Below are 23355 nucleotides of genomic sequence, written 5' to 3' on the forward strand. Positions count from 1 at the left end.
TCTGTTCTTACGGTGTTATGCAACCATCGTCTAGTTATTACATTTAATTGATTTCTAAGGTCATTAAAGGCAATTTGCCAGGCTTGGTCTTTTTTGATTGTTATCACCTCTATTATTAGGTTTTTTGAGTTTTCCCATTGTATTTTCTAATTTTTGAATAAATCCTTAATATATGCTTCTGCCTGTTGTTGTCTATTATTATTATTATTATTATCATTATCGTTGCTGTTACTGCTTTTTTTGATTTGTGGTTATCACCAGCCATCTATCAGGAGAAGATTGTTCCCAAAAGATGGCATTCTGCTTTGTTTTGTAGCAGTACATCCTGCCCCAATGGTAGCAGTACAGAGTTGTATTTTCTACTTTTATTTCAGTTCCCTGTCTTTGTGGGTCTTTTAAGAAGTATTTTAATTTTTTCCAGTCTTGATATACTGATTTCCATTTAGATGTTTGATTTCCATCTGGGTTTTCTGCCTCAGTGTTATACTTTTTGGTATTATTTTCATAGTAATTATCCTAAGGAACTTCATAAGTGTATCCACATTTAAATCTACCGTGTTCTATATATACTACTTTTCCTGAGTTGGGAATTTTGCAGGACCATGGTCCATGGGTTTCATTTCTTTTTGCTCTATTATCATTTGGGCAGTTTTGGAGGAGAGCGGTATTGTATCCTGATGGGCTATAACATTGTGTGGCTTTATCGGTGCATCCAATTATATGGGTGTTATTTTTATAATAATAGGATAGGAGCAGTTATAGTGGTTTTTTGATCCTGGATCTGATAGTCTGAACGGTTATACGTTTTGTATAAACAGTAGAGCCATCTATCTCTCTCTGAGGTTTCTTCATTTGTTGTAACATTTTGTATACTATAAGATAGTAATTCGTCTATCCAATTTTGTATAAGATTATCTATTCTTTGATCTTGTTCTTGGTTTTCATTCACAAGCTCCTGTTTTAAGACTATTATGTCTAAGGTGTATGTGTGTCCTATAATTTCTTCTCCTATTATTTCTGCTGAGGGTCTTGGATCTGTCCAAGTTTCATATTTTTGAGCTTGCGCAACATTTATCGTAATTAGTCCTAACATTACTAGGGCCATGTTGGATAGGGTTAATCCTCCTATTATTAGAGGCATTCCTGCTGAATTTGTCGAGTTACTGTTGCTGTCGGGGTTATTACCTGTGTTACATTCCAGGCTGCGCTTTATTACTGCCTGAAGTATCCATCCTATAGTTAGAAAGGCTAATACTATAAATAGTAGGGTGTGTTGAACTATATTACACTTAGAGCAGCGTTCTGCCGTGAGTTTCTTTTGTTTAATCGTCTTAGTCTCTTCTTTCTTGGTTTTTTTTTTTCTTTTTTTTGATTTAAGTTTAGGAGGGTTTCTTTACTTTTGGTATCCTTTTGCCTTTCCCTAATTGTCCTAACTCCATATTGTTCTGTTTTTGTTTTTTTTTCTTTAAATATTTGTTTCCAATTTTTTTTCATTTCTGCTGTTTACATCTCTCTTGGAGGTTAAAAATCCCTCCATTTGTTCCCTGTGTTTCTCTTCTTCTCCTAAATATACAGCCATTCAATCTGCCATGTTCTTAGTCTTTGTTAACTGGTCTTATATTATCTACAGATAAAGTCCTTTCTTTACCTTCCTTCCCGACTGTCACTGTCCTATTTCCTACTTGGATTATCTGTTGAGGCAAATGATAGCGGGCTTTAAAGGCTCTTCCTGATTTATTTTGTTTTTTCTCTTGTACCCAATCTCCTACTTTAGGTTGCCAAAATTTTCTGTCTTCTTGAATTTTCTGTTCCCTTTGTTGTCTTAATTCTTCTTTTTTAGTTTTTAGGAGATCTATCCATTCTTTTTTAAGTTTAGTTTGGGTTTCTATTTCAGGCTTATTTTCTGTATTCATTTGTACTCCATATCTCAAATAGTGCGGAGTTATATGGTTCTCTGCTCCTAAGAGATCTATGGGTGTGTTATTGATGGCCAGCTGCACCTCCTTCAACCATTGACTCCAACTACCACCGCGAGTGCACAATAATTTTGCCAAGGCTAGTTTGACATCTTGGTTTCTCCGTTCTACCTTTCCTGCCGATTCAGGATGGTAAGGTGTGCTAAACTCAAGCTGTATCCCATGAGCGGTACACCACATGTTAAAGTCCTGGTTTTTAAAGCCAGGTCCTTGGTCTGTATGAATTACTCTGGGAGGCCCGTTAGCGACCAGAATCAACTCACTAGCTTCTATAGCATCTTGTGTCCTACAACTCTTTGTTGGGATCAGGGTGGTGAATCCGGTACATTCATCAATACATACTAGGCAATATTTATTCGGTCTTTTAAATGGCTTTTTCCCGTGAGAGGTCGGCAATGGGCCGATAAAATCCATTATCCATTTATCCCCGGGCTCCATATTTTGTGACTGAATAATTTTCGGTTCTTTTTTAGTTCCTCCCTTGATATTATATTTTAGGCAAGTTTTGCATTCATTACAATATCTTTTAACTTCTGCATTCATCCCAGGCCACCAGTATTTCTGCTTTAGGTGTGACTGAGTGGTTTTTATTCCTGGATGCACGGCCCCTAAGCCTTCGTGGGCCGTCTTGATAAGTTCTTTTCTCCCTTTCCTAGGGGGTATTATCTTAGCCTGTTCTGTGGTTTGATCTTTAAATTTGGTTTTGACTACCCCATCAGATTCTTCCCAGTAGTCCTGATTTTTAGGGTATCCTTTTACTTCCTTGCCCTGAAGTAAGTCTTCCAATTCTTTGTCCTGATTCTCTTTTTTCATTTGCCTAGTTATTACTCTTATTTTATATTCTTTTCCCAAACTTGCGGCTTTGGCTGCTCGGTCAGCTAGATCATTTCCTTTTTTGTGTTCACCTTCTTTCTGGTGTCCTCTGATATGTATTACTTTTACATTTGGGAGGTTTTCTTTTAATCTAGCTATTTCTTCCCATATTTGTCTATATTGTATGGGGTGATTCCTACAATCATGGAATCCTTTTTCACTCCATTTATCTAGTTCCTCGTTATAGCCTCTACTGGCATAAAAGCTATCTGTACAAACGAGAATTTGGAGTTCTGCAGGAAATTGGCTTGCTTCTTTTAAGGCTAATTCTAACGCCTTTACTTCTGTTTTCTGGGCTGAACCTCCCAGTGGTCCTTTTATTTCTAAGACCTTTTCTTCTTGGAACTCATTGTTTAGTTTTGTACCAATTACTATTCCTATTCCTGTTAATTTTTCTTCTTTACCTTGTTTATCCAGGCCTCTTTGGGCACTACCATCTGTATAGATGTACATATCTGGATTGAATTCAGTTTTTTCTTCAGTAGCAGCTAGTTTATATTTCGGTGTCCACCAAGTATCTGTTTTTCCTGTAAGGGGCTGTATTTCTATAGTGGGGTCAGCTAGTAGGATATCCCATTTTTCATACCTGGCCGAGTGGACCCTTTGGCTCCTTTCTATTTTTTGTTGTTTGGATTGTAATTCTGCCAATTCCGTGAGGATAATTATCTTTCCTTCCCCTTGGATTTTTCTGATGGGTTCCACTGCTCTAGTTATGGCTACCCATGTTTTTTCTATTTTTGGGTATTTCCTCTCTGTTTCTGTAAAGTTTAAAGAGATATATTGGAAGGGTTTGTTCTGTCCTTGACTGGTTACTCTTACGGTGGCACTTTCTTGCCCTATAATTACTTCTAGTGTAATGTCTTTCCCTGGTTCATGCTTTCCCATGTTTTCTGCTTTATTTAATTGGTTGATTAGTTCATTTAGGTTATTTTGATCTTCTTCAGTCCATGAGAATACTTTCTCGGTTAGTTTTTTGTACAGGGGTTTAGATATTTCTGCATATCCTGGGACAAAGTCTCTGGCATAGTTACATAGGCCTAATATTGCTTGTAATTCTTTAATTTTGGTAGGAGGTTGAATATCAGCTATTTTTTCACTGTATTCTTCAGTTAGTCCTTTTCCTTCATTGGTTAGTTCCACTCCTAAGTATTTTACATTTTCTCTGGCGATCTGGGATTTTGCTAGTCCAATTATATATCCCTTATGGTACAGGTGTTCCATTATTCTATGTAGGCAGGCAAAATGTTCTTCTAGGTCACCATGAGTGATATAAATATCATCTACATAGCATTCTATTTGTCCTGGCGGAGCTAAGTTTTGTACTGTTTTTCTGACTTCTGCAGAAAATATTACTGGGCTGTTTAGGTATCCCTGAGGGAGTCTGGTCCAAACTAATTGTCTCCCTAGGGTGTCTGTTATGGCTGTATATGGCCACTCTTCTTTTGGGATTGGATGACTCCAAAATCCATTTGATAAGTCTAGGGTAGTTTTATATTTCTCCCTTCTTAAGGTATTCAATGTAGTCTGAGCTCCTTTAAAGTATGACGAGAAGGGCACTGATCCTGAATTCAAGTCTCGGTAGTCACAGACAAGTCTGTACTTTCCTGGCTCATCAGGCTTTGGTATTCCAATTATGGGTGTATTGTATGGGGATCCTTTTTCTATTAGGACTCCCTGTTCCTCAAGTCTTTCTATGACTTTTTGGATTTCCCTAGCTATCTCTGGTTTGTTGATGCCATACTTCTTTTTGATTTTGAAGTGTCCCATTCCTGTGGGAGTGGGATCAATGTTTAGATTACCGCAATGGTATGAGTCTTTTTGCCAGATTTCCCAGTGAGTTTGCACTAGGTGTTTTATTTTTGCTCTAATTTTGGGGTTGCTTTCTTTATCTAAAATTTCTTTTAAGTCTTCTGTTCTTTTGTCTTCTGTTTGTTCTAGTAGTTTGTGTCCTTTAATGTCTTCCCATCCTAATATTACTGGTTCTCCCTGGTCTTTTAGACCTTCTATAATTAGAGCTTTAGTCTCTATTTGTTTTCCATTTTTTAGGATTAATTTGATTTTTCCTACATCTGCCCATTTTACAGGTGCTCCTATGCCCTGATAAGGTTCTGTTCCTACTTTTGGTATGTTTAGTTTTTCTGCCAAACTTTTGTCCATTAATGACATTTCTGCCCCTGTGTCTAGCATTATTGTGAGCCATTGCTGTCTGTGGGGTTTATACCCCTCTATTTTTCCTTGTTCTTGAGGGTAGCATGGTTCTGCTGCTGTCTGTCTGGGTTTTCTCACCATCCCTGTCTGGTGGATTCTTTGCCCTTCTGTGTTCCTTTCGTCCCCTTGTGTTTGCACTCTGGCTGATCCAGAGGTTATTGCTTGTCCCTGACTGTTTCTGGGTCTCAGGTTGTATCGTTCTTGTTGAACTTGTCCATTTGGAGGCCTAGGTCTAAAATTTTGTTGGGGTGGCCTATATTCCCGAGGTTGTTGTGGTTGCTGGGCTGGCTGTAGTGGAGGTTGGTATCCCCCTCTAGCTCTTGGGTCTTGATAATTCGGAATGGGGTTTCTCCCTAAATAGTTTGGGCTTACTCCTGGAATTGGTCTAGGAGGTAGCTGCTGTCGGGGAGGTCCCTGGTTTCTGGGTTGGACTTTTTCCACTACCTGAACCAATGGTTCATATTGGGGTCGGTATGTCCATGGTTTTCTTTGGTTTTGTTGGCGTCCTTGCGCCTTGGATTTCTGGGTTTCTGATTTAGGTTTTTCTGATTTCCTTTCCTTGGCTTCTGGTTGAGGTCCGTGGGGATTTTGTTTTCCTATTCTATCTAGGGATAGATTGAGGACTTCTCCTAAGTTGATTAATTCTTGTCTGAATACTTGCCATGGGTTTTGTCCCTGTCCTAGTGCTCTGTTTGTGGCTTCCCTGAGCCTGTTTGCATGGCCTTCATTCTGGAATTGTCTGAATAATTGCGACCTGACTTGGACATAGTTTATTTCTAGATCTTCAGCGGATTGTGCTACCTGGAGCATTGTTCTCCCTGATTCCAGGAGTGTTTTGAATATCTTGTTGGCTGCTTCTGCTCTTTGGGTTCCATATACCCGGTTGTGGGCTTCATGGAGTATGGTAACTAGATTTATGGTGGTGTGCGGTTCCTGATCTAAAGCAGGACAATCCAGGGCTTTAAATAAATCTGAATTTTCTTGGGGGGTTAGTCCTTCCAAGAAGGCTTTTAGTTTTTCGAAATGCTGAATTATATATTTTATTGCTGCTCTGTCATCTGAGGGAAAGTCTAGGAAGCAGATTTTAAAATTCTTCAGTGAGGGATCACCGTACACACGGCGGGCTGCTACCGGTTGTGGTGCTTGTCCGGCTTGTCCGGGCCTGGGATTATTGATTAGCCATCGGGCTTTTTCTACAGCATGTTGCGCCACTAGGACTTGTGCTGCTACTCTATTTAGTTGGGGTATTTGGAGCACTCTGTCTGCTGCCACTATAATTTGCTGAGCTATATCTTCTGCCCAGGCATGTTCTGACATGCCTGGTACTAGCGGTACTTCTCTTCCCCTTAGGTCTGTTTCTCTTCTAATTACTGTTACCGTATGTTGAGCTGGTAGAACGCCAGCGGTATGCTGGTGGGCTGGTTCTAGGGGGTTTCCAGTTCCATCTGCTGGTATGCATCCATCATAGTGATGGTGAGTTCCATCTACATATTCTATTCTGAACCTGTATCGGAGTCTTGCTGCTATAGGTTCTCCATTGAGTCTGTTTAGTCCTTCTAGGACTGACTCATCTGCCCTCAGTCTTACCTCCTGACCTCTTAGGTTAGGTGGGGAGACTATATTGTCGTTTCCTGCTGCGACTATTTCTGCCCAATCATTTCTAAAATAACAGGCAGGTATATTGGCCATTTTCTTTTTCTTTTTGAGGGGCTTTTATTTTTTTTTTGTACTATTCGCTATATCCCTACAGAAGGAGTTTATTTGGTGACAAAGATAATATTTACGCCGTGAGGTTCAAGATAGTGCAATCTCTCGAGCCCCACGTTGGGCGCCAATTGTTATGTTATTCAGGTGGATATCCTCAATAGGTATGGGTTACTACCGGATTAAACTACAGTACCTCGGGCATATACCTGAGGCCGTTACCTGTCAAGTTTACCAGTGGTCCCTATTGACTGTATGGTCCTGATAGCTACAAACTCGGCTGGGTTTATCGCAGGTCTCTAGGTCCCTTCAGTTTATCCTTTCACCTAGGAGTGAGAGGGATTCACTTTAAGTCAATCCTAATGCCTTCTCAGCTAAGTTCTAGACTTAACATACCAACACAAAGGTAAACATATCTTATCAAATAAAGGTTCGGCGAATACGAAGTGTGTGGTGTAAAATATAATAGAAATTTATCAATATAATAAGTTGAATACTCACAATCAGATGTTTTCAGTTAATCACAATCGTTACAGCCTTTTTGAATGTTCTTAAAAGATACCTAGGATAAAAGCAGAGCTTAATACCTGAGTGTCCCAAATGGGATCTTCATAGACTAGCGTGTATCAGCTAGTTGGTTCAGATTGTATCTTCTTCAGGCTAGAATGCAGTGCCTCAACCGAGAATCTTTTAGGCAGGCGTATTTCAGCAAGCTCTTAGCCGTCCGTATGTTTCATCCGATCGGTCCGTATTTTGCACAAATGTGTCTTTTCTGCAAGCCTGGTGGTTCAGAGGATGGTTGGGTGACTCATTGTCTGCGTTTCAAGACAAGAGTGAGTTCTGTCTGTTTTAGCTCTGCTTTATATCCCTTACAGTCTAAGTTAAGCAATTACATCATTTGTTTAAAGAACTGGAATCTCAAACTGTGCCTCGGTCAGCATTGTTTAAAGGTCGCGTTAAACACTTAATTAGCTGAGAAAACAATAAGTAGCTGATAAGTAGCTGGTAGAGAGCAGTTGCCACATAGTCATAGTTATACTTAATTGTTGCTAGGCTAAAATACAATAAAGAGTTAATAGTATCATTGTTGCTACAATCTAATATAATCAGGTAAAATTCCACAGAAGAATTGAGTCTTTTCATGAAGAAGTAGACAGATCCCATGACACTTAACGAGTTAATAGCATCATTGCTGTTAAGCTTAATCTTATACAATATAATATAATCAGGTAAAATTCCACAGAGGAATCGAGTCTTTTCATGAAGAAGTAGACGGATCCCATGACACTTAACGAGTTAATAGCATCATTGTTGTTAAGCTTAATCTTATACAATATAATATAATCAGGTAAAATTCCACAGAGGAATCGAGTCTTTTCATGAAGAAGTAATGGATCCCGTGACATTCTGTCAGGTCTCCTTCACTCTTCTCTGCTCCAAAGAAAGCTACGTGAGCTTATTCAGCTTCTCATCACAGCTAAACTGTTCCATTCTGGACAACATCTCCTCTGTACCCCCTCCAGTACAATCTTCCTATAGTGTGGAGACCAGAACTGTATACACCAACTGTGGTCTGACCAAAGTTTGTATACTTCCAGCACAACTTCCTTGTTCTTATAATTTATGCCATGACCGGTAAAAGCAAGTGCCCCATTTGCTTTCTTAACAACACTGACCCATTATCTTCAGGGATCTGTGGACAAGCATCCCAAGATCCCTCAGTTCATTTGAGCTTCCTACTATCTTATCGTTCATTATGTACTTTCTTGTCTTGTTCCTTCTCCCATGTGCATCACCTCACCTCTAACAGGGTTAAATTCCCCATCCCACTGATTTGCTAGTCTGACAAATCTGTTAATATATTCCAATAACCTAACACCTTTCTTCTTGCTGTCAACCACCAGGCCAATCCTTGTGTCATAAGCAAACTTACGATCATCCCTCCCACACTGTCATCTACATCATTTATGAATATCACAAACAATAAGAGATTTATAGCAATTTCTGTGATAAGCCATTGCACACAGGACCCCTGTCGCATAAAAATTCACTATCTGCCATCTTGGGATTCTAACCTATGCCCACAGACAATTGACCTGAGTTTCTGCATTACTAAGCCTTGTGATATTATTATTACACCATTGTGCATCCTTTTCTAATCCCTTTATTTCATTTCAGTGAGAGGATAATTTGCCTAGCTTTGTTATCATGTGTGATTCTTCCTGTCAGGATTTCTGTTCTAAGCTCTAACCATTTGGCATTTCAACCCAGGCAGTATAGATGAAATGTTACCTCATGCTGTTTCACTGGCAATTGGATCTATGTGTCACTAATTAAAATTGTTGTGGTTCTGTTCGCCGAGCTGGAAGTTTTTGCTGCAAACGTTTCGTTCCCTGGCTAGGGAACATCATCAGTGCTATTGGAGCCTCCTGTGAAGCGCTGCTTTGATGTTTCTTCCGGTATTTATAGTGGTTTGTTCTTGCCGCTTCCAGGTGTCAGTTTCAGCTGTAGTAGTTTGTATGTGGGGTCCAGGTCGATGTGTCTGTTGATGGATGTTCTTGCCGTTTCCGGGTGTCAGTTTCAGCTGTAGTGGTTTGTATATGGGGTCCAGGTCCATGTGTCTGTTGATGGATGTTCTTGCCGTTTCCGGGTGTCAGTTTCAGCTGTAGTGGTTTGTATATGGGGTCCAGGTCCATGTGTCTGTTAATGGAGTTTGTGGATGAATGCCATGCCTCTAGGAATTCCCTGGCTGTTCTCTGTCTGGCTTGTCCTATGATGGTAGTGTTTTCCCAGTCAAATTCATGTTCCTGGTTGTCTGAGTGTATGGCTACTAGGGATAGCTGGTCGTGTCGTTTTGTGGCTAGCTAATGTTCATGGATACGGATTGTTAGCTGTCTTCCTGTTTGTCCTATATAGTGTTTTGTGCAGTCCTTGCATGGTATTTTGTAAACTACGTTAGTTTGGCTCGTGCTGGCTATTGGGTCCTTTGTTCTAGTGAGTTGTTGTCTGAGTGTGGAAGTTGGCTTGTGTGCTGTTATGAGTCCTAAGGGTCGCAGTAGTCTGGCTGTCAGTTCTGAGACGCTCCTGATGTATGGTAGTGTGGCTAGTCCTTTTGGTTGTGGCATGTCCTCGTTCAGTGGTCTATCTTTTAGGCATCTGGTGATAAAGTTGCGTGGGTATCCGTTTTTGGTGAATACCTTGTATAGGTGTTCCTCTTCCTCTTTTTGCAGTTCTGGTGTACTGCAGTGTGTTGTGGCTCTTTTGAATAGTGTCCTGATGCAGCTTCGTTTGTGTGTGTTGGGGTGGTTGCTTTCATAGTTTAGGACTTGGTCTGTGTGTGTTGGTTTCCTGTGTACCCTTGTGGTGAATTCTCCGTTGGGTGTTCTCTCTACTAACACGTCTAGGAATGGGAGTTGGCTATCCTTTTCCTCTTCTCTCGTGAATCGTATTCCTGTGAGTGTGGCGTTGATGATTCGGTGTGTTTTTTCTATTTCTGTGTTTTTGATGATTACAAAGGTGTCATCGACGTATCTGATCCAGAGTTTGGGTTGGATTTGTGGTATGGCTGTATGTTCTAACCTTTGCATAACTGCCTCTGCTATGAGTCCCGAGATTGGTGATCCCATGGGTGTTCCGTTGATTTGTTGCTGGTCAAAGCACAGCAGGTTAGGCAGCATAATTCTCTATTCCTGAGATGCTGCCTAACCTGCTGTGCTTTGACCAGCAACACATTTGCAGCTGTGATCTCCAGCATCTGCAGACCTCATTTTTTACTTACTGTTCCGTTGATTTGTTCGTATATCTGATTGTTGAATGTAAAGTGTGTGGTGAGGCACAGGTCTAGTAGTTTAAGTATGCCGTCCTTGTTGATAGGTTCGGCCTCCTGTGTTCTGTTATGTATGTCCAGTAGGTTGGCTATTGTTTCTCTGGCTAGGGTTTTGTCAATTGATGTGAACAGTGCCGTCACGTCGAATGATACCATGGTTTCTTCTTTGTCTATGTGTGTATTCCTGATGATGTCCAAGAATTCCTGTGTTGATTGTATGGAGTGTTTGGATCCGCTGACTAGGTGTTTCAGTTTTTGTTGTAGTTCTTTGGCCAGTTTGTATGCTGGTGTCCCTGGTAGTGATACTATGGGTCTGAGTGGGATGTCTGGTTTGTGTACTTTGGGTAGTCCGTAGAATCTGGGGGTGTTGTTGCTTTCAGTTCCTAGCCAGGGAACGAAACGTTTGCAGCAAAAACTTCCAGCTCGGCGAACAGAACCACAACAACGGACACCCGAGCTACAAATCTTCAACCAGACTTTAAACTAATTAAAGTTATCACGAGGGCATTCCTGGGCATTGCCTGTACAGACCAATGGGGGAAAAATATGCTTCTTAATGTGAAAGGTATAAACCAAGAAGTGGCCTACTGGTAGTTGACAGTTTCAGCAACATACTATATTTCTAGGTTAAGTGCAGCAAACCCTTTAATTTCCTCACCGGGTCAGGACAGAGAAGTATGAGAAGGCAATGCTATAGTGATACTGCCATCAGACTAGCACTTAGAATTCAATTCATAAATATGGAATTCAAAGCTAGTGCAATGGTCAACTGTCATAAAAAATGACATTGAGGGAAGGAAATTTGCCATCTTCACCTGGCCTGCATGTGATCTCAAGTCCAGATCAATGCAGTTGACTCTTAATTGCCCTCTGCAACTCAGGATGGGAACATTTGTCCTCATGCATAAATTAAAAAAAATAAATTTTGAAATTGCATAATCACCTTCACCCTCTAAGCACTTCAGTGGAGGGATAGGGGCATAGGTCAGGGACTGGTAAGCAATCACTGTTACTCATTCAGATTCTTCTGCAGTTTGGTGCCCTTTCTTGAAACTAATGCTCCCCAAATGAATTGCATCCATTAGTGAGTACATGCCATGAGAGGTGCTCCTATGTTTCAAACCTATTGTTTGAGAAGACAGAGCAAACCAGAGTTGAACTGCTACAAAATTCCAGGTGAATAAGTGCAAAGGGGAATCACTGGATTTTCAACATCTCTGTCCATCTGTGATGGGTCACTGGAACTTACATGTTTACAGAAACTGAAAGAACAGCAAATTCTGGAAATTGGAAACAAAACCAGAAATTGCTGGCAAAGCTCAGAGGTCTGGCAGCATCTGCAGAAAGAAATCAGAATTGACATTTTGGGTTGAGTGGTTGATGACAACTCGGGAAATGTCAGTTTGTTTGTAGAAGGTAGGGTTGGGGTAAGGAGTAAACAATAAGGGGGAATAGGGCCCAAAGACAGAGAAGACAGTTGGACAGACAAAGGAGTGGATAATGGTCAGTCTAGGAGGGTGAATAGCTATTAATGGAGATATTTAGTGGCTAACACTGAGCTGTGTCTAACAGCAGACTATGTGATAACAAGGTCTGGAGTGTAGGGGTTGAGGTGAAACTATGGAAAAAGCTCAAACCCTAAAATTAATGAACTTGATATTGCATCTGGACAGCTATAGAGGTCCCAAGCTGAAAATGAAGTGCTGTTCGTCCAGCTTGCGCTGAGTTTGGCTGGACCACTGCAGCAAGCCTGAGACAGAGATGTTGGCCAGGGAACATGGTGGTGTGTAAAAGTGGACTAGCATTTTTATTCAGTTTTGGCTGATGCTGCTAATAGTCACTTCTCATTTGTCCTATGTCCTGTTGCTAGCTACTGTGATGTTCTTTGTCCTCTATTTTGAAAACTGTGAGTGTCTCCACTTCTCTCTCTCTGAATATCTTAAGTTGGACTCGTGCTTAGTTTTGACTTGCACGTGTAGATTGCAGTCTCATCCCAGTGTCCCTTTCCCATGATCTGGATAACATCCACACTGGCTTCTTCACTTCAAATTCTGGACAGGACACCACCACCAAGCCCTGCACTGTTCCCTATTCTTCCAACACCACAACTCACATCCACATTATTCGCTCACCAACGCTTCCATAGGAAGCTATTACTGACCTCATTTCACCATCAGAGGTAGTGACATGGTTATGAAATAATAAGAGCTTAACATTTATTGCGGGAGTACACTAGGGCAAAGATAGGCAGTTGTGGACAAGAAATAGCCACATACGTATCTGAATTTGGTATCATTCTGTGATGTGAAGTATATGGTTTACATATATTTTAATATCAATTACTTTTGAGTTTTGATTTTTGAATTTTGAACTAGTGGCATATGGATTTTCCATGTATCTGAAGGTGTTGAATAGTTAACTTCTGTAAGTTTGGGAGGTGAGCAGAAATTTGTTTAAATTGGAAGAGTTTGTGATTGCTTAAAGAAAATATTAAGCTTTCAGATAGAATGTTCTGAAATTATTTTTCTTGGGCCTCAGGAAAATGCCGAAGCTTGAAAAAATGGTTGGGTTCAGTGGAGAGGGTATTTTGAATCATTTGAAAATAGGTTGTCTTAGTGTAAGAGTTTAGTAAAACGTTCAGATCATAAGTCTTTGGCTGAAAACCTGAATTGGATATTTGAAGCTGAGATGTTTATGCTCATTTATGCAATGAATCAAGAAAGAGGCTTTCAGAATCTAATGATTGGGAATTGAAGCCAGGGCTAAACCAAATCCTAAGTTGGATAAAGAAGTGAACTCTGTCTGATGTGAGTACTGTAATGCAGTTGTATTGAGATCAATGGGATTGTTCTTTACTATGTGGTTCAGAATATTCAAGTTTATGATAGATGTAAATAGTTTGTATTATTCTATGTTATCTTCATTTCTTTGTGCGACAAACTTCTAGTTTTATAGTTAAAACCATTCTGCAGCATTGTCTGTTTATGTTTCAGTAAATGACCACCTTGTTAAAATAAATTAAAAATGGTCTATCAGGCCAGTTTTTAGTCCGGGATCAGATACATCCAGTAAGAACATCAGCTGTGATTATAAAAATTCTGTGTTATAATTACAAACATTTATCATTTTAAACATCAGAACAAATATTTTGATTTTTTACTATTTTATGTCTAGTTTCATTGCAAGGAAACAGTGAGTATCCTTTCCTCAATTGTAAGCAAATAGTTGTTGCTTTCAGCAGTGAAAGCTCCCTCATGACCCACATAACTGATAATATTTTCTCAAATGTCATTTGCCATAGATCGATGGTTCTAATGAATCTTAAAGTTATTGCTTGCAAGTGACCTGCAGAGAAACAAAAAGGCATAAAGGGGGCGGGGGAGCTTAACTCTTTGGTAGGAGCCAGGATGAAATTAATTGAAAGATTTTAGTTGTCACTCCCCTGCTGCTCCACAGCATATTTAACTCTCTTTTCTCAGTGGCAAAAGTAGATTCTTTCATGCAAATTAGTTACTGTTCAATCAAATAGGAAAATATCAGAAAAATGACTGTACACTTTGATATAGGTACAGGTAGTTAGACAAAACCTTCCAAGAAGGAGTTGCCTACAGAAAACATGAAAAATCCTGAATGTGCAGCTGAAATTAACTGCAAGACCTTTTTAGTTTAGTTTCTTTCACCAAATTCGATTTTATCAATAGCCACTCGGCTTAGCAGCATCTATTGAGAGAAAGCAAAGGAACTTACTAATATAGAGTGATGAGAAATAGATAGCCGAGGCCTGCAATGTCTAAAGTTATTTAAAATTTGTACTTTATATAGCAGGCATATTTTAATCAGACAGTTTTTATCATTAAAAAAAATGTTAAAAGGCATTTTCTCCATAGTGATATAGCATTCAGGGTGATTTAAAATTCTTTTCTCTTGTTGTCATAACAAAATATTACTCATGGGAGCAGATGCTCTAGCAACATAGGAACATAGTAATAGGATGAGGCCATTCAGATCCTCAAGGCAAAAGTGAGTATGACAGATGCTGGAGCGTAGAGTCATGAGTCTGTTGCTGGAAAAACGCATCAGGTCAGGCAGCATTCTAGAAACAGGAAAATCGACATTTTGGGCAAAAGCCTTTCATCAGGAATGAGCTCAGATGCTGCCTGACCTGCTGTGCTTTTCAAGCAACACATTCAGATCCTCAAGTCTGTTCTGCCACTCAAGAAGATCATGGTGACCTGTGGCCTATCTCTATGTGCCTGCCTTCGCCCCATATTCCATGATACTCTTGCATAATAAAACGTTGTCTCCAAGTTAAATTCAATAATTGAATTTGCATCGACTGCAGTTCCATAAGCTTCCACCTGAGCTAACATTCTCTGAAGTGGAACTTTATCAAAAGCTTTCTGAAAATTCCAAACCTCTACTATTCCTGTATGTAGAAATGCTTTCTAGCATGTCCTCTGAATAGCCTGGCCCTAATTCTTAGACTACTCCCCTGCTTCTAGAATCTTCAAACAGTGAATAGTTTATCTTTAGCTATCCTATCTTTCCCTGTTAATATCCTGAAGATTTCAATAGATCACCCCTTGTCCTTCTAAATTAGATTAATCTCTCCCTTTAACTTAAATCCTAAAGTACCATACTTGTAAATGAGCGTTGAATTTTGCAAGGGCGAAAATATCTTTCCTAAGGTATGGTGCTTAGATCTGCTTACAGTACTCTGGGTGTGGTCTAACTAGGGTTTTGTATAACTGCAACAAAACAGTTATATCCCCATACTCCAGTTCTTTTGATATGATGACCAGCATTCCAGTAGTCTTCTTGACTATTTTCTGTGTCTCCTTGTAGCATTTTTAAGAGCTATACCTGAAGCCCCAAGTCTCATTGAACATCCACTATATTTAACTATGTGCCTTCCATAAAATACACGGATTTATCCTTTTTTAGTCTGAAGTGGATCACCTCCCACTTGCTTATATGAAAAACTATTGGCCACAGCTTTCCCATTCATCTAATCTACTAATATCCAGTCCTAATTCTATGTTGCCATTAACACTGTCTACAACACTGCTCAATTTTATGTCATCAACAAATTTCAATATTTGACTTAATATGCCACTTTTCAAGTCATTATGAATATTGTGAATAATTGAGACCTGAACACCATTCCTGCAGGTCACCATTAGTACATCCTGACAATTTGACTACTTATTCATTATTCTAATTTTCTGTTTCCTGCCACTCAAACAAATTCCTATCCATGTCAGTAATTTGCCCCCAGTTCCATAAGTTTCCACCTGAGCTAACACTCTCTGAAGTGGAACTTTATCAAAAGCTTTCTGAAAGTCCATATAAACAACATCCATCAACTTACCTCATCACCTCATCCAGATGGCCATCTTTGTGTCCGGCTGCATTAAGCTGTGCCTTGACATTCAGTATGCAAACACCAAGTTTCACTATGTACTGATATTCTACCTGTCCTGGGTACTGTGAGGGAAGGAACTGGCCTCACTGACGCAGAAGGCTCCAAGTTCAATATCACTGTCCTACATGGAGAAACTTGCAAGGAAAAGCAGCATTGACCACAAGTCCTTCAGGAAGTGGTCAGCATACAGCACCCTAGAGATCCAGTGTGAAAAGGAAAGAGCAGACCTTGTCAAGTTGTCCCTAAACCGACTGTCAAAGACATTTGGCAGAATGCTTCATTACCAGAACTTTCTAACAAGCACCGAGACATCATTTAGATGTTTGGTGAGAAGGGCACTCCTTTAAGATTCTTCACGTATGCCCGGACTCTTTGCACGACTACACCATGCTCTTGAAGCAGCTGCGGGTTGGGTGGGGGGAGGGAACAGTAGAGACTGTCACACATCTTAACCTTACACATTTAATTCTTTACTCCATGTATATGGACATAACTAATCTTGGCCTGAGATTTTAATCCTAAACATGTGCTGCTCTTTAGGAAGGTGTATAGGACATATGGACTCCCTTATCTTCTCGGTGGAAATGAGATTATGGATGGAATGGGCTGGTTGCTTCTACAACAGAAAGCAAAATATCATAAAATAATATAAAATAAAATATGGTAAAACAGAAATGCATTATCGACAAGAAACTTCAAGAGCATGATCAAAGAGAAATACCTGACTCACATTGTGATGTGCAATTTGGTTAGTAATTTACTTTCTTTCCAATCAATTGCTAAACCTTTTTTTTTCTGTAGGTGATCACCATTCTAAACAAGTATTTGTTTCTACATGATAAGATTTAAATAATGCAAGGTTAAGTATTAATGGTTAAAATGAAAGAACTTGGGAAAGGTGTAGACCAAAGAGTAATTATACCTTTATTCTAAAATTAGCTGCTGAACATTTGCCTCTTTCTGTGATCCCAAACATTACAGATGCCATTACAGGAAATCTAACTGACCAGTTACTAACCCATCAGTATACATTCCATCATCAGTAAATAATGGAAAGTGTCATCAACAGGGCTGTCAAGTAGCACCTGATTAGCAATAACCTGCCATTTTGACATCCAGTTTGGGTTCTGCCAGGGCTACTCATCTACTGACGTTATTACAGCTTTGGTTCAAACATGGGCGTAACAGCTGAATTCCAGAGGTGAGGTGAGAGTGCCAGCCTTTAGAACATAGAACATAGAACATAGAAGGATACAGCGCAGTACAGGCCCTTCGGCCCTCGATGTTGCGCCGACCGAATCCTACCTAACCTATACTAGCCCAATAACTTCCAAATGCCTATCCAATGCCCGCTTAAATGACCATAAAGAAGGAGAGTTCACCACTGATACGGGCAGGGCATTCCATGAACTCACAACCCGCTGTGTGAAGAATCTACCCCTAACATCTGTCCTATACCTACCACCCCTTAATTTAAAGCTATGTCCCCTAGTAACACCTGACTCCATTAGCGGTAAAAGGTTCTTAGTATCTACCCTATCTAAACCCCTAATCATCTTATACACTTCTATCAGATCTCCCCTAAACCTTCTCTTCTCCAATGAGAACAGCCCCAAGTGCCTTTAACATCAAGGTTGCATTTGATTGAAAGTGGCATCAAAGATCCCCAGCCAAACTTGAATCAATAGGTATCAGTGGGCAAATTCAATACAGGTTAAAGTCACATCTGGCACAGAGGAAGGTGATTGCAGTTGTTAAAGGTCAGTCATCTCAATTCCAGGATATCTCTGCAAGAGTTCCTCAGGGTAGTGTACTCAAACCAAGTATGTTTAGCTGGTTCAACAATGACCTTCTCGCCATCGTAAGGTCAGAATTAGGGATGTTCGCTGATGGTTGCACAATGTTCAGCACCAGTTGTGACTCTTCACACAGAGAAGCAGTTCATGTCCAAATGCAACATGATCTGGACAATATCAGGCTTGGGCTGACAAATTGCAGGTAGCATTCACACTAAACAAATGCCAGGCAATGACCATCTCCAACAAAAGACAATCTAACCACCCCTTGGCAGTCAATAACATTACTATCACTGAATCTCCTACTATCAAAATTCTGGTGGTTACAATTCAGCAGAAACTCAACTGGACTTAATATATAAATAGTGGCTGCAAGAGCCGATCAGAGGCTAGAAATCCTGCGGCAAGTAACTCAATTCCCCAAGGCCTGTCCACCATCTACAAGTACAGTCGGGAGTGCAACGGAATACTGACTACTTCCCTGAATGTGTACAGTTTCAACAACACTCAAGAAGCTTGACACCAGCCAGGACAAAGCAGCCTGTATGATTAGCACCACATTCACAAGCATCTATTACCTCCAACACCAATTCTCTATTGCAGCAGTGTGTACTATCTAGCAGATGCACTACAAAAATTCACTAAAGATCCTTAGACAACACCTTCCGCACCCATGACACTTGCATCTCAAAGAACAAAGGCAACAGATACTTGGGAACATCACCACCTAGATGTTCCCCTCCAAGCCACTCACCATCCTGACTTTGAGATATCTCACCGTTCTTTCAGTGTCGCTGGATCAAAATCCTGGAATTCCCTCACTAACAGCAGTATGGATCTATCTACTGCACTTGGACTGCAGTGGTTCAAGCACCGAGACATCATTTAGCTGGTTGGTGAGAAGGGCACTCCTTTAAGATTCTTCATTATGCCCGAGCTCTCTGCACGACTGCACCATACTCTTGAAGCAGCTGCGGATAGGGTGGTGGGAGGGAACAGTAGAGACTGTCACACATCTTAACCTTACACATTTAATTCTTTACTCTTTGTATATGCACATAACTAACCATCTTCTGAAGGGTCGTAAGGGACAGGTAATAAATGCTGGCCAAGCTAGTGACACTCATATCCCACATGTAAATATAAAAAAAGGCATATGTTGTAATGATATTCATTCAGATAGAACTGAAGCCTAAATCTGTATGATTCCAGCAGGAGGTTCTCTCTTACCGTTCCGTATAAAAGTTTGCATTTAATTTTTAAAAAAATATTAAATGTTCGCTCACAAGATTGTGGACCTTGCAAGAAATCCATCTCAGAACAGTGGGAGACACTTACGAAGAGTGCAGAGTCAACATGTTCCCGTGAAGGTTAAGGGTGCAAACAACAAGTGCGTGAATGTCAAGGAATAGGCATAATTGAATAATATAAAAGGAAGCCAAAGGCTCAGAATATCAGATGTACTGAGGAATGTAGAAAGTGCAGGGGATTCTTAAAAGAGAAATTAGGAGAACAATTAAGGAATATGGAAAAAACACTACTGGGTAAAATTAAGGTAAATCTAAAGGTGTTTTATAAGTATAGTAGTAATTAGGAAAAGGGAAAGACCCATAATGGACAAAAGTGGCAATCTCTATGTCACGCTGGAAGGTAAATGATCTGGAAGAGGGCATTGGTGGTCTGATCAGTAAGTTTGCAGATGACATGAAGATTAGTGGAGTAGCAGAAAGCATAGGGGACTGTCAAAGAATACAAGTGAATATAGATAGACTGGAGAGTTGGGCGGAGAAGTGGCAGATGGAGTTCAATCCAGGCAAACGAGAGGTCTAATTCTAGAGCAAACCATACTGTAAACTGAAGAGCCTTGGGAAAAGTTGATGAGCGGACAGATCTGGGAGTTCAGGTCCATGACATACTGAAGGTGGCTGCACAGGTGGATAGAGTGGTCAAGAGGCATATAGCATGCTTGCCTTCATCAGACAGGGTATTGAGTATAAGAGCTGGCAGGTCATGTTAATATTGTACAATACTTTGGTTCGGCCGCATTTAGAATACTATGTACAGTTCTGGTCGCAATATTACCTAAAGGATGTGGACGCTTTGGAGAGGGTGCAGAGAAGGTTTACGAGGATGTTGCCTGATATGGAAGGTGCTAGCTATGAAGACAGGTTGAGTAGGTTAGGATCGTTTTCATTCGAAAAAAGGAGCTTGAGGGGGGACCTGATTGAGGTCTACAAAATCATGAAGGATATAGACAGGAAGGATAGAGATAAGCTTTTTCCCAGGGTGAAGGATTTAATAACAAGAGGTCACATGTTCAAGGTGAGAGGAGAAAAGTTTAAGGAGAATTCATGAGGAAAGTACTTTACACAGAGGGTGGTAGGTGTCTGGAATGTGTTACCAGCAGAGGTAGTAAATCCATTGAAGGAGCATCTGGACAGATGCTTGAGTAGGTAGGGAGCAGAGGGATACAAATCCCTAGGAATTGGACAATAAGTTTAGTCAGTGGGTTTGGATTTGCACAAGCTTGGAGGGCCAAAGGGCCTGTTCCTGGGCTGTAGATTTTCTTTCTTTCTTTCTTTCTTTCTTTCTTTCTTTTTTCCTTTCTTTTTCTTTTTCTTTTTCTTTTTCTTTTTCTTTTTCTTTTTTTCTTTCCTTTGTTTCCATATTCACCATAGAAAAGGGCAGCATAGTTCTTGAAATCGGACATGCTTGAACAAAGTAGCATTGAGAGGCCGGATGTATTCTAGTTTTAGCAGGTTTTTAAGTGGATAAATCCTCTTGCTCAGATGAGATGTATCCAAGGATGATCGGGGAGGTAATGGAGGAGACTGTAGGAGCTGTAAATCCTTTCCTGCTACAGGAGGGGTGCAAGAGGACTGGAGGATGAGATAATGTTTCAAGACATTATTCAAGACGTATGACAGGGACAAACCACAAAGTTATAAGCAGTGGGTCTTAACATCTTGGTGGCAAAAACATTCTGACTAACAGAATGAATTCCACTTGGAAAAGCAAGGATTAATCAGTGATAGTTTATATGGTTTTTTCTAAAGTTAAATATCACACACACCAAATTATTGTTCAACAGATTTACTTGGAGGCATTAGTTTTCAAAGCGCTGTTTCCTCATCAGGTAGTTGTGGAGCAGTACCATAAGACACAGAATTTATAGTAAAAGGTTGCACTGTCATGCAAGAAAAAAAAACAAACATTAGATTAAATCTTCCATCTTTTAGAATGGTTTTGCTAGTTTCAGTTCATTAATATGTACATCCCAGAACTCCTTTTAAGTCACATTCTCAAGATAACTTCAGATTTTCTAACAAAATGTGTCATCTCAGCTCAGACAATGCATTAAAGGTATGACGGTCAAGTCTGCCCTGAGTCAGACTGGTTCTATTTCTAAAGTGGAATTAACAGAATCTTAGATGGATTGACTGTAGGTAATGCATTTTTTCAGGAAAATAAAACATAATTCTACAAATAATAAGGAATTCTTGGATTTACATATTAATGAACCGAAACTAGTAAAACCATTCTGAAAGATGGAAGACTTAATCTAATGTTTGTTTCATATATTTCAGCCACATGACACTGTAACCCTGTGCTATAAATTCTGTGTCTTATGGTCTTGCTCCACAACCACCTGATGAAGGAGCAGCGCTTCGAAAGCTAGTGCCTCCAAATAAACCTGTTGGACTATAACCTGGTGGTGTATGGTTTTCAACTTTGTCCATCCCAGTCCAACAGTGACACTTCCAAATCATGGCTTTGTAAGGGAGAGATCATGTTGAATAAATTTAATTGAAATTTTCAAGGAGGTGACTAGATGTATTGATGAGGTTACCGCAGTTGATCTAGTCTACATGGACTTCAGCAAGTCTCTTAACAAGATCTTACATGGTGGACCTATTAAGAAGCTAAGAGTTTGTGGGGTCCAAAGCAAGTTACCTATTTGGATCCAAAATCAGCTTAGTGGCAGGAAGGAGCAGGTGATGGTCAAATGTTGTTTTTGTGACTGAACGCTTGTGTCCAGTGGCACTTCAAGAGTTCAGTCTGGGCCCTTTGTTGTTTGTGGTTTACGTTAATGACTGAAGCATGAACATAGGAAGCTCCATCAGTAATTTCACAGATGACACAAAAATTGGTGGTGTGATAAATAGCGAGGAGGAAAACTGTGGACCATAGGATGACACAGACAGGCTAGTCAGATGGGTTAAACAGTAGCAAATACAATTTAATCTTAAAAAGTGTGAGGTGATGCATTTTGACAGGACTAACTAAGCAAGGGAGTGTATGTTGAAATACAGTGGATCAGGGCATCTTGACGTCCAAGTCTATAAATTCTTGAAGACAGCAGGACAGATTAGTGGTTAAGAAGATGTTTGGGATAGTTGCCTTTATCAGTCAAGACATTGAATACAAGAGCAAGGGAGTTATGTTGTGATGGAGCTGTATACAATGCTAGTTAGGTCACAGCTGAATTACAGTGTAAAGCTCTGGTTGTCCCATTATGGGAAGGATGTGATTGCAGTAGTGGCAGTGTGGAGGAGATACACCAAAATATTTTCTAGGCTGGAGAAACGCAACTATGAAGAGACTAGATAGGTTAGGATTGCTTTCCCAGGAGCAAAGAAGGCTGATTGAGATGTACAAAGTTCTAACAGGCATTGATGAGGGAGATAGAGAGCAACATTTCCCCTTATGGAGTGTTCAATAATCAGGGGGCACTATTTGAAGGTAAGAAGCAGGAACATTAGAGAAGATTTGAAGAAAATGTTTTCAATCAGGGATTATGCGTATATGGAATTCACTGTCTGGTAGAAATACGCACCATCAATAACTTGAAGTCATTTTTAGATGAGCACTTGAAACATTACAGCTATTTGTCAAGCACTGGAAAATGGGTGGATGTTTGCTGTCTAGTGTGGATACAGTGGGCAAAAGGGTCTCTCTCTGTACTGTAAAACCTCAATGACTCAATGATTTCATCCTACTTTCAATGTCCATGACTAAGGTTATCGTTACTCTTAGTTTTAATGGGTCACTTTAATACATCTGTCGCCTTCCTAACTGATGCTGCAAATATAAGCAAAAAACAGGTCACTGAGCTCTCCATACACAGAAAAATCACTTGATGCTTGCCAGAATAAGGAGTGAAATTCAGATAAAGGGTTGCAGGTCACTCCAGGGTGTCATTGGCAGTGTACATTCTGCTTTCTACAGACCTCAGTTAGACACACACAGTTTCATGAACTACAAAGGATTCTATATTCTTAATGTGTACTTGGGATGGAATCACAGAGAAAATATCCGTAATTATGACAGTAGTTATGATTAAATGAAAACAGAAAATAATGGAACTCTTCATTGGAGCAGGAAACATCTGTGGAGAGAGTAATGGATTCAGTCTGTTGGCCTTTCAAAGCTAATCTTTCAGATGTAATGGACCTCCCCTTTACGAAGGGTGGGATGTCTTTAATTACCAACTGCCATTCACAATATGAGGCCTCCTATCATGTGTTCAGGCAATGAACAACATAG

The sequence above is a fragment of the Hemiscyllium ocellatum genome, chromosome 4, assembly GCF_020745735.1.
Source record: "Hemiscyllium ocellatum isolate sHemOce1 chromosome 4, sHemOce1.pat.X.cur, whole genome shotgun sequence".
In the NCBI taxonomy this organism is placed as follows: Eukaryota; Metazoa; Chordata; class Chondrichthyes; order Orectolobiformes; family Hemiscylliidae; genus Hemiscyllium; species Hemiscyllium ocellatum.